The sequence below is a fragment of the Phasianus colchicus genome, chromosome 16 (assembly GCF_987193195.1).
Source record: "Phasianus colchicus chromosome 16, bPhaCol1.hap1.1, whole genome shotgun sequence".
Taxonomy (NCBI): domain Eukaryota; kingdom Metazoa; phylum Chordata; class Aves; order Galliformes; family Phasianidae; genus Phasianus; species Phasianus colchicus.
The window spans coordinates 13820683-13835179 of NC_143451.1; the positions used below are offsets into that span (position 1 = coordinate 13820683).

At 52.3% G+C, this 14497-nt stretch overlaps 1 protein-coding gene across 4 annotated transcripts in view; it reads right to left on the bottom strand.

Annotated features, from left to right (window-relative positions):
* Nucleotides 1–14497, bottom strand: part of ELFN1 (extracellular leucine rich repeat and fibronectin type III domain containing 1) — an 87133-nt gene that overhangs the window by 71780 nt on the left and 856 nt on the right. For 2 of the 4 annotated variants that reach the window (XM_090151798.1, XM_090151796.1), the window contains exon 1: nt 12619–13139. The exons of the other annotated variants lie outside the window; for them this stretch is intronic. The gene's annotated coding sequence lies outside the window, so the exon portion shown is untranslated. Of the gene's footprint in view, nt 1–12618; nt 13140–14497 lie in introns of those variants that run through there. 4 annotated transcript variants of the gene reach the window in all.

A 14497-nucleotide genomic window follows, 5' to 3' on the forward strand; every position in this document is an offset into this window, starting at 1 on the left:
CTTCACCCTGCAAGCCTCAAAGCTGTCAAGAAAGCAAATTCCAGCCCTGAGCATCTGTAATGGAGGGTGCTGAGATCCAGAGCCCATCCCAGAGCCATGGTCTTTTTTTGCCAATGAGGAACATCCAATGTGTTCTAATGTGAACGATGCCAGTGATGGCAGAAAAACAGTTCTCAATGATCTGTGGCTTTGGGACGGACTTGCAACAACCTCCCAGCTCTCAAACACCAAGTTACCTTCTTGTGCCCACTGCTGCTCCTACATCATCACCCCAAAAGCCCAAGTCCACAGCAGCCTCCATCACTGCACGCAGTTGCTAGTGATAAGAGTAAGGAAGAGCCTGCATTTCCAAAAATGCTCATTGCTGCCTTCCTCCCAAGGAAAATGCAGCTATTCATGGCCTGATGGGAGCACGAGACCAAACAAGAATCACTCTCAAATGAGCAGGGCTGTCCCTGTGAGCATACAACACTCATCCCAGAGCAGCATGCTCTCCCATCGGATGCTCCTGCTGCACAAGGGTTGAGCTCTTTGGAAAAAAGAAGGAGGACCAGGAGGTTGAAACCCAGAGAGGGATTTGGCAGCAGAGCCTGGAGCACGAATCAGATCCCAGGACCAACAGCCAGAACCAAGACCTCCGTTTAAGGGCAGTTTAAACACTGTCCCATTCTCAGGATGAAGATCTGTTTCGACACATATCTCCTCCAACACCGTGCCATGCCAACACTGCAGAGCAAGGTGGCAAGGAGCACAGTTTGCTTACTCAGAGCTTTCATAAGCCAGCAGAGACCTGGATCCACAGCTGAGTGCTAATTCTCACCCTCTTCCAGCCCAGTTTTTTGCAGCTTTTATACAAATCCAGAATACATTTGAGAGATCAGCACAATGTTTAGTGAGAAAATCGTATGCTACATTTCCGCTTGGCATGACTTTGAAATGGTTAAGCTGTTAAGCCCTGAAAGGGAAGTTTTAAGAATACAGTAGGAAAAAAAGAAGCCAAAAAAAAAAAAATAAATAAACAAACCAACAGTGGCAAAATTAGAGCATGACAAAAAGGAACCGTTTTGATAGATCCCTTTTTCCAGAGGAACTGCACGCACTGGCAGCTGCAGGATCTCTGCAGCTCTTGGATTTCCAAAACAGAAAGGAAAAATACCAAATTGAAAGGCAGCAGTAGTGCATAGATGGCAGAGCCCACCTTCACCCAGGCAGCTTGCTCTGCACAGTCGTGTGGCAGCTGTGCAGCCCCTGCTGCTTGGATCCCTCCTGAATTTCATTCAGTCTTTTCTTCTGTGAGAAATGACCGATTGACCCAGCCAAAAGGCATAGCTCCAATCATAACCATCTCATATATTATTTTTTTTAATCATAAGATGTATGGCAATGACGTATCCAAAGAAGTCCCAGAACCCACACACGTGGCATCGCACTACGGTTGTTCCAGAAAGCAGTGAAAGGTGATGAAAGCAGTGGCACTTCAGTCTGCTACTTTCAGGCCCACACAACCAGTAGAGACAGACAAGGACTCTCTTCCTTTCCATCCAGCTTCTCCTGGGTCGCTGTGAAGTGTTTGCTGTTTGGAAAGATGATGCAAGAAAGCTCTCTCTGCTGGTTTGGCTCACAGACATCAGGTTAAGGTGCCCACAATGGCAATGCATGGGAAAGCCTCATTAACCAGTATGTTCACACCTGTGCACACCTCTGCAGGAAACAAGCATGCTTGTGAATCCTGATATGGGCATCTCCTATGCAGCTCTGTACACTGACCTAGCTTTAGCTGGGAATGAAACAGAAGATAAATAAACAGCCAAAGAGATCTGCTTGCAACGACAATAAGAAGGCCTATTGAGCCATCATCTCTGGGGCATAGATGCTATTCACTGCAATATCCTGATCCCCCCTCTCCTGGAATCACCCTCCTCTACAATCTCAATATTGCAATTCCTCCAAATAGTTCTCAAGCTCTCGGGACTGTTTCTAGAAGCAGAGAATCCTACAGCTGAAGCACTGACAAAGCCCCAGGATTTTATTTACATTGCAAAGCCAAGGTCACCCCCCATTCAACCTGGTGCTTGGCCCTTCTCTAGTGACAAACAGCATCTCTGCAGCTATCGCTTACTCCTGAATCGCAGCGTGCTTACACACAGGTCAGGGGACAGCACACAGCAACCTGCAGAGGACTCAGCCTGAGAGAGCAGCATGATAAATAATTACTTCATTGCAAGTCAAGGGGCAGTAACTTCCACTGATAGCATCCACAAAACGGGGAAGCGAGGGAGGGCCAGTAACAGTGCAGCCCTGCTGGTGGTCTGGAAGCACCCAGCCTCCAGTGACAGCAGTGCGTGTGGGCTCTGATCTCCCATCAGCCTGTTGGGATTTCAGTCCCCCTCCGCCCCATTTCCATGTGGGGTTGTGGAAGGCAGGTGCTGGATCTTTAGGAGATGTCAGACAGCTCACGGCGTAACGCCTAAACAAGCCCACGCCGCCTTCTTCCCTCATCTAAAGTGCCACGTTAACAAGTGTTGAGCCTCTCTAAAGAAATTGTAGCTGCTGTGCAAGCACGCCCAGTGCAGCCCAGCAAAGCAAACAGTGGAGTGACAGTGAATTGGTGTCTGCAGAGGAGGCCTCCTGCCCATGGGCACTGCCCTGCTGGCTGGCCATAAGGACAGCACGGTATGTGCACGTGGGTGACTTTTGGTGCAATACATGACTTTATGGCCAAGGATGCTGAGACAGTGCCAGAGGAAGAAGGGAAACTGTTTTTCCTTTCCTTATGATTTACACACGCTTCTGCTAGCGCTGGCTCCTGGACATGTATTTCTCCATGCTCAGCTGCTGCTGAGCATGATAATAGAGAGCACAGACCCAGGCATTTGCTGTCTGTGGGCTCTCCCATAGATCAGCAGCGCAATGAGGAAACGGCTTATTTGCATTGCCGTCATTTGGTATTTGCAGCAGGATGCCAGGAGCAGAGAATGGCCACGGTGAAAGGCGTCTGATTTAACCTTCACTCCGCGCACCTTCCTGCATGCATTACCCATCACGGAGCCCTCCCTGCAGCCCTCTGTGCATGCCGGGATGGAAAGGAGACTGAAAGCAGCACCACAGCCAAGGTCACAGCACCCTGCACTGTCCCCAAGACACGGGAGGTTCCTGTGACTGCTCAAGTCACCATAGCCCAGAGCAGCTCTTCAGCTCCTCCCTGGCACAGAGGACTGAAGGCCTGTGGGGCATGGAAGTCAAACGATTGCATTACCACGCAGTCATCACCAGGATGAGAACACACAACCCAACCCAAGCGTCCTCCATCACCTTCAAGGGCACCCATGCATCTCATTCAGGGCTCTCATTTGCACTGTTATCACAGCCATGGTCATGAGATAGGTGAAGCCTTTCCCAGCAAATCCAGCAGAGCTGAGCTCCTCAGCCCAGAAGCACAACTGTCACCCGTGCAGTGCTGTAGGTGCTCCTGGAATGGAATACAGGCGAGCGATGAGGGATTTCAACTATCTGTGAACTAGAGGAGTGGCTTACATATTTTAACAAGAAGATAAAGGAGATCTTGCTCAGAATAAGGGCGCTTTTTTTCTCCATTTTTAACTAAATTGCTTTCCTAATCATTATTACTTTTTGCCACACTGAACAACTAGGCAATTCCATCATGTTCCCTTGGACATACCGTGGCAGACAGCTTATGCTATCAGTCATAAATCTTGTCCCTTTCAACCTCCATTACATACGAAGAGCAAATTTATTATGATGCATGTCATAACACACCAATGCCTTTCCATTATCATATAACTGGATATCCCCAAGCCTGATAATTTGCAGTATAATAGTAATTTTTAAAGAACTATTGGTAATCAATAGCACTCAGCATCCCTGTCAGGATCATTTGCAAAACAAATAACAACACTGATCTCAAACAACTTTACAGGACGGATATTTAATCCCCATGCACTGCATTATATGATGGATAAGCAAGGAACCCTAGACTATGTATCATGTATTTTCTTGGATTAAATATCACTTCCATCAACATTGCTACCCACTGGACAAAGCAGCCTGCGTTGCAGCTGAGTAACGCCGAGGTGTTGCCTTACAGAGTCACTGCACCCAGGGCTGAGCCTGAATGCCTGTGGGATGGATTCACTGCACACACTTTGCTGTGACCCCAACCTGCCCCCGGCCCCAGCACCACCTGCACACCAAAACCAGATCACGGGCAGGAGGAGGTGCTGTTTTTAGCCCCCTGTCTATACAGAGCTCTGGTTTAAATGAGTTACTACCAATAACTCTACAGAAGTGCTAAGAAGCATCATTTAATAAGAGGCTCAGCCATCTGCCTCATTAGCTAACGGACAGACCTTCAGGACGATAAACAGAGGCTCATTTCACTTACTGCCTTTCCTTCTCCTCCAGCATGTACCGCCTGAGGCTGTAATTGGGAAGGTAACTTTGTCCTGACTGCAGTCAATGCATCTCAGGTCCCTCGGGTAGCAGGTGTTACCATAGCATCCCTCCTTTGGGGGAGTTTTTACATAGGAGAAGGAAACAGCCATCCCATGCTGACCCACTGCAGCTGCTGGCCTGCCGCAGCCCCTCCAGCCAGCCCAAGGCTTCCTCATTCACATCTCTGGAGCCAAATTAGTGAAATCATACAATCATTAAGGTTGGAAAAGACCTCTAAGATCGTACCAACCCATCACCACCATGCCCACTAAACCATGTCCCTCAAAGTCAACAGAGCCACAGAGCGTGTGCTCCAGCAGCACCACCAGCCAGGGAGCCCGAGCCACCTGTTGTGTGGCCAACAGCAGACCAGCATCTGGGATGCATCTTAAAGAGGGCTTTCCAAGGCATATAATGAATATTTAAGTTTTCTACACAGGTTTCTACCCCCAGGAGCCATTCAGCACATCTGTATCTCACTCCTGGCAGCTAGAGGCACCTTTAGCAACAGCTTCAGCTCCCACTGATGTGGAAAAATTAATGCACTTCCCTGCCTGCATGAGCACGGGTCTGGCACTCACAGCTTTCTTCCCACTGAGCGATAAGCCCTGAATTGCTCATCACTACAAACCCTGTGCTTTGGTGGAGACAGACCAAATCAGGATAAAAAACACCCCTGGACCTTAACTAAGCACTTTAACCACTGGAGACTGCAGAATCCTATTTAGGGATGTCAGAGAACACTTTCTGCAGAGGGAGCATCTACTTCAACCTGGCCATAGGAAGTAAGGAAATTAAATATTTCAGAAGGAAGAAACCCACGCAGAACTGCCTGGGTTGGCTCCTTTTTAGAGACAACAATATTGAGATTATTGTGATTAAAATGAGATTAACCAGAGGTGAGGGCACACCAGCATGCCATCACGTAGTGTTGCACCTTGGCCAGCACCAAACCAGTCCTGGCCTAGTTGACAGACAATCTTTGGAGCACCCAGAAAGGCCACCCAAACCTCACTGGTTGGGGAATTAATTTATTTCTCCAGCCTCAGCAAGTTCCAGGTGTACAGGGTGTTGCATGCTTTTGATGGAGAAAGGTCTCATTCCACCTCCTCAACGCAAGGAGCATCACTGAAGATATCTGACTGGATCATGGGTGTCCTCCACGTCCCATGGATGAGCCCTTTTCCACTCAGCTCACCCCAACATCCTCCCCCTGGAGGCCACAGCACAAGGTGGGGAGGGGGAGAAGATCTCAGTCGGATGTGGAAGCCTAAAGATGGAAAAAGCTTACAGCTGTGTACGCATCCATATGCATAAGAGAACAGGCCCTGCTCCAGCACACGCTTGCGTCAATCTGCCGTCACCAAGATTCAGGAGAACATTTAAAATTAAGCCCAAATTTCCTTGCACTGCAAAACTGGGGACAAAGAAGGGAACTGGGTTTTGTGGTTGGAGCAGAAGCAGGTGTCAGAGCACGCAGTCCTGGCAGCAATGTTCCAGATAATGTCTCTTCACCTCCAGGTTTCCCAACAAGGCACGGTTCCCCCAGCTGCCATAAGGGGCTCTCTGGTGGCCACACCAGTTCTGAAGGCTGTTTTCCCACCTGGGTCCGGGGGCTGGAGTGGATCCCCAAGGAGCTGCTCAGAGCCAAACGCATAGAATCAAGTCAGGATTGGGACCGACAGCCAGGATTTGGCCTGCTGAAAATACAGGCAACGGAACTTCAAAATGAATGGAGAGAAAAGCAAGATCGATACGTAAAATACTTATTTCCCAGCCTAGACTGAGCTAATTAAAATGAAAAGTGTAGTACTCTGCCCACTGCCACAAGTCAGAGTTCCAGTGCAAAAGAGTTGTCCTAAGGGCTATACAACACAATACTGCATTATGGCTGATCTCTTATTAAGATAGAGATCAGACAGGAAGGAAAAAAAATCAGAATAGGAAGCAGTAATTCTTCATAGGAAGAAGGAAAGCCATGCAGAAAATGTAGCTGTTTGTTTGTTTTCCCCTTCAAGTCAATGCATAATTCAGAGAACTAAAAATTAGTCCACAATTGAAAAGAATTTTAACATAGAAGACAACAGCTTTTCTGCAAAACCATTCCTGACGCTCAGGATCAGCAAACAGACCCACACAGCAGTAACAAATTCTGAACCGATGGAGTGCTGACATTCACTGTGTGCATTTCTCAGGAAGCTGTAAGGACTGCATACACAGATTTATTTCTCCTCTTTTCCTTAAATTCGAAGCTGTTGCATAAACTCCACTGGCCGAATTCTGCTCCTTTGTGAATTGGAACAGCTGTTGAAACGTGACGATTTATTGAAGTTTTGCTTTTACTGCACTGTGGGAGGTGTTCTCCTGAAGTGATTGCATTGCTCCTGTGCCCATTGTATAGGGTTTCCCTATACAATGTAAATGGGGGACAGCAGATATCCAAATGGGCACATTTGCTCCGGGGAAGTCTCACAGTGGGGATGGGCCAAGCTGGCAGGACAGAACACAGCTCCTGTACGTGGGGAGCAGGGCAGGACAGGCTCCATCCACCCCACACACACAGCTGGGGCACAGCAGCAGGACCCACCCAGCTCAGTATTTTCCTAGCACAGACCAGGTGCCACAGCCTTCAGGGACAGAGACTGAAACCCAGACAGATAAGAGTTCAACAGCACCATAAAACACAGGAGAATGGTCTGAACTTTTGCACCTCAAGCAGAAGAGGCACTTCCAGAGGCCAGGCAGCAGCTCTCCATCCCCTCAGGCCGCACACAGTGCTCACAACTCACTGCTCAGGGGAAGGCAGCTGGAAGCGACACGACTGCAGTCACTCCTGCATCCCCAGGAGTCAACACCAGCACTACATCTGCTAACCCTCAGGTCCTGAGATGCCCCATCCTTCCCCCTTTCTACACCTGCACCTCCTGAGCAGGGGCAGGACAAGCACAGGGTTATGGCTGCTCTTTCTAAACCATATCACAGGGCAGGGGTTTGGGTAGTGCAGCACCTGGTGTTCCTATGCCCCAAACTCCTCAGCATGACTCTGAGCAGGGAGATGGAGAAAACAGCACCTGGGACGGCACTGAAGTTGAGACATTTATCCTTTGACAGTGCTCGGCTGCAGTGACTTTGTTTTGATGATATGAGATGATTAATGCTTACAGCTGATGTCTTTTTTTTTTTTTTTATATAGATTTTGGGGCTGCAGGGTGACATTTGCTCGGTGCTCTGTTCTTGGAAAGCTGTGCTCATCTCAGCACAGATAAGAGATGCACCCGGCGGTCAGCAAGCGGGCTGCTACAAGCCGCAGGTGTCAGGAGAGCTGCTCTGAGCAACACGGGGATGCTTACAGCCAGCTCTGCCTGGTAAAGACTGGATGGTGAGAGGATGGCACATTAAACAGCCGATGCTGCAAGGAACGGTGAGAGCTCATCTCATCCAGCGGCAGGAGACGAGATTGTCACTTACAAACACCACAGCCAAGCGCAGGCTGCTGCGTTTTGCCACAAACACGCTGGAAGATTGAGCTCACAGCAGAGATGGGATCCCCAGCTGAGTCTCCGCAGGGCTGAGATCAGCCACAGAGCGCTCGCAGCTGCTCCAACACCAAAAAGCATCCAGAAATCAGATCAATCAATCAGGGAAACAAGACACAGGCAGATGTCTTAATCATAGCATTCACTAATGTGAGAAGCTTGGAAGCCTTAATCCTCACCCCCATCTGTAACAGGAGGACTAGAACCATCTCCCTCACCTGGCTGCTGCAAGCCTTCCCTAATCAATCAGCTCATTAATTCATGCAAAGCATTAGGCAGACAGCTTTATACAACACTCATCTTAATGAGGCAAAACATTTCTCCTTAATTCTCCACCTGTCCACTCCCACCCCACGGGCACAGAGTGGTCAGTGAGGTTTCCCCCGGCCCCAAACAGCCCCCACGGTCACACAGGATTCCTTGGCCCCTTCTCAGGGCTTCCTTCAGATTTGATTTTCATCTTGTCATATTTAAGAGCTGTCTGAGGATCGTAATGATTTTAAATTCACTCACCGCCGCAGTCCATCAATTGAGCGGCGGCTGCGAGCCTCACGAGCAGGCGGTGATGAATGGGGCTTTTGAGATGGCACCGCTCGCCTCCGAGTGAGGAGAGCGTGGGCAGACGGTGGGGAAGGGAAGCAAAGGATTTTTTAACAGGAAGAAACAGGGAAGGGGGAGGAAAAAGCCCAACCTGTGCACTGCGAGCTTAGGACAAGTGATCCTCTGCTGCTGGGAAGCGTGGTGTGGGGAGAGCAGGCTCGTGTTGGCCTCCCTGATCTGCTAGGAGGAAAACTGTTCCATGCAAGAAGTAATCCCCCTGCTTGGAGCATCCCTACGTTACATCCCAAGGCCTGATCCTGCCCCAAACGCTGCTCAGCTTTGCACCTGGGTCCCTTTTTCTGCCTCTTCCTCCAATGATGGGGCCGGGTCAGCGTCGCACAGCTTGTGAGCGCAGAACTATTCATAGCAGAGCAGAGCCAGAGAGGCTGCGGCTCGTGGTGTGAGCATGCAGCTGTGCTACCCGGCTCAAAGCAGAGGGGAAAGAATCAACTGAAATCCACAAAACAAGCAAAAATAAAAATAAGAGGCAGCAAAAGCAAATTGATGATGTTGCTCCAATTTGAGCAAACACTAATTAAGAATGCGTAATTGAATTAATGCATTATTTAGAAGCCCCGGCGAATCCTGAGCGGGGTTATAAGCACGTTGTAGGACTCTTTTGACATCACATATGTCTCACGCCTCACTACTTGCCATTTGTTTTCACGTCACCAGAATCTCCAGATTTATGTCCTTGTCGCTCACCGCTGTTCGGTGTTCATCCCGTATCGCTGTCACCTCTCCTCAGCCCTACACACCCGTGAGCTCTGCATGGGGCAGCGATGGTTGTGCGATAAGTCAGAGCCACGTAATGGATGAGTTCAGCCCTCCAGCCGCTTCCCTTCCAGTGGTCGGCAACCACTGCAAACAGGGAAACAGCACTCAAGGAGAGGGAAATCCCAGCTCCGCAGGCTGTGCAGACATCCGTGCCCATGGCAGGTGCTGGGATGCAGCCTCATGGAGCTGTCCCAGCCATGAGTGCAGCAGGCATTTAGCAAGAGGCATTACATGCATCACCTTCCTCCCCCCGAGCCCCCACAGCTCACTAACCCTGGGTTCCCAATGGGATCTACAGACCAGTATAGCCAAAGGAAAGAAATGGCTTAAGACATTTGCAAGGAAGGAACGTGAAAACACGGTGGGCATATCTGAGTTCGCACACGTCACACCAAGGAAGGGAGAAGCAGCAGCATTGAAGTGCCTCACGGTTGGGTACGAGCGTATATCGGAGCAAAACACGCATGCTGTTTGTAAAGCTCATTGGAAGACTTCTCCCTAAGAGATACCATATAAAGTGTAAAATTTTATTATCTCTGCCTGTCCATTGCACAAAGATATACACGGAAACTAGTTGCCAAATCTGCCTGCAGTTTAACTCCATTAAATCCAATGAATGGGCTTGGCCCACAAAAACTCTGCACTCACTGTAATAAAGTTAAAAGCTGATCGCAGCTGATACAGGAAAACACATACATTTCCATACACTTATTCCTGCTGATTCAAAAACATGAACAAGCTTCAGAGAATGCCCTTGCCCAGCTCCTGAAGAAATGCTGTAATGAGGGAGGAAAATAGATATCTATTGGAGATTTCCTCTCCAGTCTGTTTGGTTTAAATGCACACAGCTTTCTACTGTCGAAACTTCACCAACTCCATTCCCACCTCCCAGTACCTTCCTGTGTCCCTGCAGCTCCCTGACATGGACAGACCCTGCCCCCAAGGGGCCACCTCCTCCAGACCCCTCTGCCCCGATCCATGAGGTAAGAGTACCCTTCACCCATAGGGCCCCTTTCCCAAATAATTCTTAGTATTTGTTCCTATTACAAGGATGTCTCCGGGTCCCATACATATATTCACTGCTTCAGTAGCCAAGCTGCACCCAGTGCATTATTATGTGCTCTTTCTCAATGCAACCAACACTTTCCTAAGGGTGTACAGGATATGGGGTCTCTGCTTCAGCCCCTTCAGCTGGAGGTCCCCACAGCCCTCCCGCTGCCACAGCTCTGCCTCCTTCCTCACCTGCAGCGTGGGGCCATGCATAGCCCCATAGGCATTCCACCAAGCCCCATCCCGATCCTCTTCCCTCCACCAGTCTCCTCCACTCTGCCCCATTGCTGCCTTGGTATCGCACCCTCTCAACTTCTTCCCAGACAACTACGATCAAAACACCGAAGGAAATAACAAATAATAACAATCAAACCCACTTTTTCCCCTCATGAGCTCACACCAAACACCACTCAGGGACGCACACCCTTTTACATCCCCCGACCCACAGACAGCTCAGCGCACCTGCACCCAGCTGCCAGCATCCTCCCCTCCTGCAGCAGCTCTCTGTGAGTCCTTCTGCTCCTGGTGCCCTTTGCTGAGTAATCCCAGGCTGTCACCATACCTGGGGGTAATGCCAGTTTGCAGCTGAGTGCCGGCAGTTGAGATCTGCGGGTGCTGCTGAGTTCCTGTGCTTCTCCTGACAGCCCCACTGCCAAATCCTAAGGGATCACCGTGTCCAGAGAGACATGGGGCTTTGCTGACACAGAAAATAAGCACTGAGAAATACTCCCTGAGATTTCCCAATGGGGGAATGAGCCTTTGCAAACGAGCAGCAGGCTCTCCCTGGGCACAGTCCCATCTCAATCCCAGCTGCCCTGATCCCAGCACCACGGCTGGAGCTCAGCTCTGACCGCTCCGAAGCGCCGACCTCATCTTTCTGTTTGCACACATCGTGCGATCTTATATTTAGCATAGGACAAGAGAACTGAAACAAATAACCCATAGCTCATAAGAATAATAACCCCTGTACCTTTACCGAGCCAAAAGCCCAGCCTTTCACAGACAGGTAAGCCGTCCCAGCGAGAGGATGGATCTGGTGTTTTCTGATCATCAAACAGGAAAGCATTAGCCAGACGGGGAGAACAGGCTCTTATCTAGACCTGATTTCTCTCCCCTCCAGGGGATCCTGTAGGATATTTCAGTTCTCTCTCTTGCTGTATGACTCTTCCCTCCCCCAGTTGCATGAAATCAGCCAAATTCACAATCTAATCTGGCTGGGAGTCAAAGGGGAGAAAAATCAAGTCCTAATGCAGTGACTACTTGGAATGGGGAATTGAAGCCAATCAGAAAGGCATTATTGATCTCTGTTCAGGGCACCTCGGCTAGGAGGGGAAAGCTGTGGGAGCTGCAGAGCCGCCCTCTGGGCCTGCGGTGCTGATGGGCTGGGAGCCCTGAGCCGCTGCAGCGTGCAAACGCCTCTGGCGTGCATCACCCTGCTGTAACAAGCTGAGCAGGTGTGCATGGCGAGCGTTACACGCGTTGAAGGGGCAGACGTGTGCAAGAGGCAAAGCTGCAGGGCAGGGTGTGGAAGCGTGCACGGTGTGAGCATGTGTGTGTGTGAAGTTGTTCCCCGGCCGTGCACCTGCACCGTCCCTGCAGCATACAGGGAGAAGGCAGCAGAGAACAGTGCATGCAGCCGGGGCCGGGCTCGGCTCTGGGTTTCCTTGGGTGAAATCCCGGAGCTTCGGCCCGCGGTACCGCTGGCTCCACACACCTTACATAACAGAGCAGGGACGTGGTGGGGAGGGGGGAACTGAGAGCGAGATCTGCAGAGCAGCCCCTCTAAAGCAAGGGGGTCCGAAGCTTGATGTCCTCCTGGGGGGTGGATAGAGGCGGTCGGTACATCGCTGCGGGGGGTGCAGGGCTCGGCTCGGAGCAGCCCCACGGCTCCCCCCGGTGCGGTGCGGGACAGCTGCGGCCGCCGGCGAGTCTCCGCAGGGAGCTGCGGCCGTCCCGAGCCCGGAGGGGGCTGCCCCGGGGAAGGGGCTCAGCCGAGGACCTCCCCCACCCCGGAGCCTCAGGACGCGGGGCGATAGCGCTGGGAAGTTTGAGGAATCCCACGTTTTGAAGGGAAACAAGAAAGAAAACACCCCATCAAGCCCCAAAACCCCCTTGGGGTCCCGGTGGCTCCTGCCCCCCCTCGGACTGAGACCCCCAACCTGCCGGGCACCACAGAGTCGCGCGGCTGCCGGCATCTCCTTACCTGCCGGCATCGCGTCTGCTGCTACCCTGATCCGGCTCTTCCTCTCCTCCTTCCTCCTCCTCCTCCTCTCTCCCTCTCCCTGCTGCTTGGGGCTCTTTATGGAGATTCATTCATTCATGCCTTCCCATCGGTCCCTCAGCGTTTCCCTGCCTCCCGGAGGCAGAGCGTGTGACGCCTCGCCCCTTTCCAGCCACTTTCTGCTGTCACAGAGCGGCGCTGCCCCAACCCCGGGGGGCGGCCGGGCAGGGACACGCGTGGGCAGCCCGGGTCGTGGGAGCATCCCCCAGTGCGGGGTGGGGATGAGGGGGCGTGGGCACGGCACCGACCCGCTTTGGGGGACACGAGCTTTCTCCGGTGCCCATCACCGCGGCGTCGGGGCGCCCGCGGGGCTCTCCACGCTGCCCAACCCACGTCGCGCCGCCGTCCGTCGCCGCGGAGGAGGAGTGGGAACGGGTGGGCTGCACCGTCGGGACCCCCTCGTCTTCTCCGTGTCTCCCTTCTCGCCCCAACCCGTTTGGCACCGCACTCTGCATCCCCGCTACATCTGTACCCGCCGCACATCGATCCACGCGGAGCACGAAGAGCTGACTCAAGCCCGGAGCGGAGCGGCTGAACCGGGCGCGGGGGAGGGGGGGTAAAGAGGGGGGCGAGCACTGCTTCCCCGAGGTCACCCCTCTGCCCTGCGGGGTACACCGTGCAAAGCTTCCCCCTCCCCATCGTTCCTCTCCCATTGCGCTTCAGAGGGGTTGAGGACCCGTTCCCGTCCGTCCGTCCCCCGCAGCATCCTGCTGCCTGCTGCCCCCCGCTGCCTGCGTACAACGGCTGGGGAGGTGCCGGGGGTAATTTAGGTGCTAAACTTCAGGCGAATTGCCTCCTCTCTGCACAAGCACTGGCTTTATTTTCAGCCAGGCGGGGAGGACGGATCTGCTTTTATTTCTTTTTCGAAAACATCATGGGAAATGCGAAGGCAACACGGGGGTCTGGGCGCTGCCGGATCGACAAACCATGAATTTGGGGTGAAACCACCCCAAACGCTCCGCGAAGGGCCCCGCTCGCTCTCCTCTGAGCGCTGCCCGTTTCCACAGGCGGTGCCATCCCCTTTTGGTAACGCTGCCATCCATTTCTATTAACGATCACTGAATTCACCACTGCAAACTTCTAAATATTTAATACCGTGCGAAGCGGCAGCGGCACGCACGGAGCTGGCGGCAGGAGGCTGAGCGGCGTGCGAGGCTGCCCTGCCCCGGGGGTGCCTGTTGATATCGCCCCCCCCCCGCGCTGGGCTTTCCCAGGGGTTGCAAATCGCAGTGTGGTGTGGGCAGCGCCGCTGTCCCCCCCCACCCCCTCCGTGTGTACGGACGGGGCTGTGAGAGGAGAAGGGTTTTTTTTCTAGCTGGCGGAGCAGAGAGGGGCGGCACCGACGGGTGGGTGCGTTCCCAGCTCTGCATGGCCTCCCCCCGCCCCTCAGAGCCCGCACGGAGCTGGGGGCCCCCACCACAGTCGTCGCATCCCCAGCCCCAAGGACTCAGGTGGGGCCCTGGGGAGGATGAGAACGAGTCCCATGGGGATGCCCCGCCACGCCGCCCCGCTCCAGGTCGTTATCTGCTCTTCATTAAAATGCAATCAAGAAAATTCTTTGGCAACTCCGGCTGCCGTTCAGCGCAGCTCTGCCGACTGGCGAGTGCCTCCGTCCTTTGGGCTTCGCTTGAATTTGGAAACTGAGACGGAACTTTACAGCAACATCTGTCATTATAATTAAAACTGCTACACATCCACCAGGCGGGAGCACGTTCCCGATCCCCCATCTTTTCCTTTTTTTTTTCATCTCAAACGAGCGACATCGACTCAAACTCACACCCGCTCCCCGAGCCGCACCGCG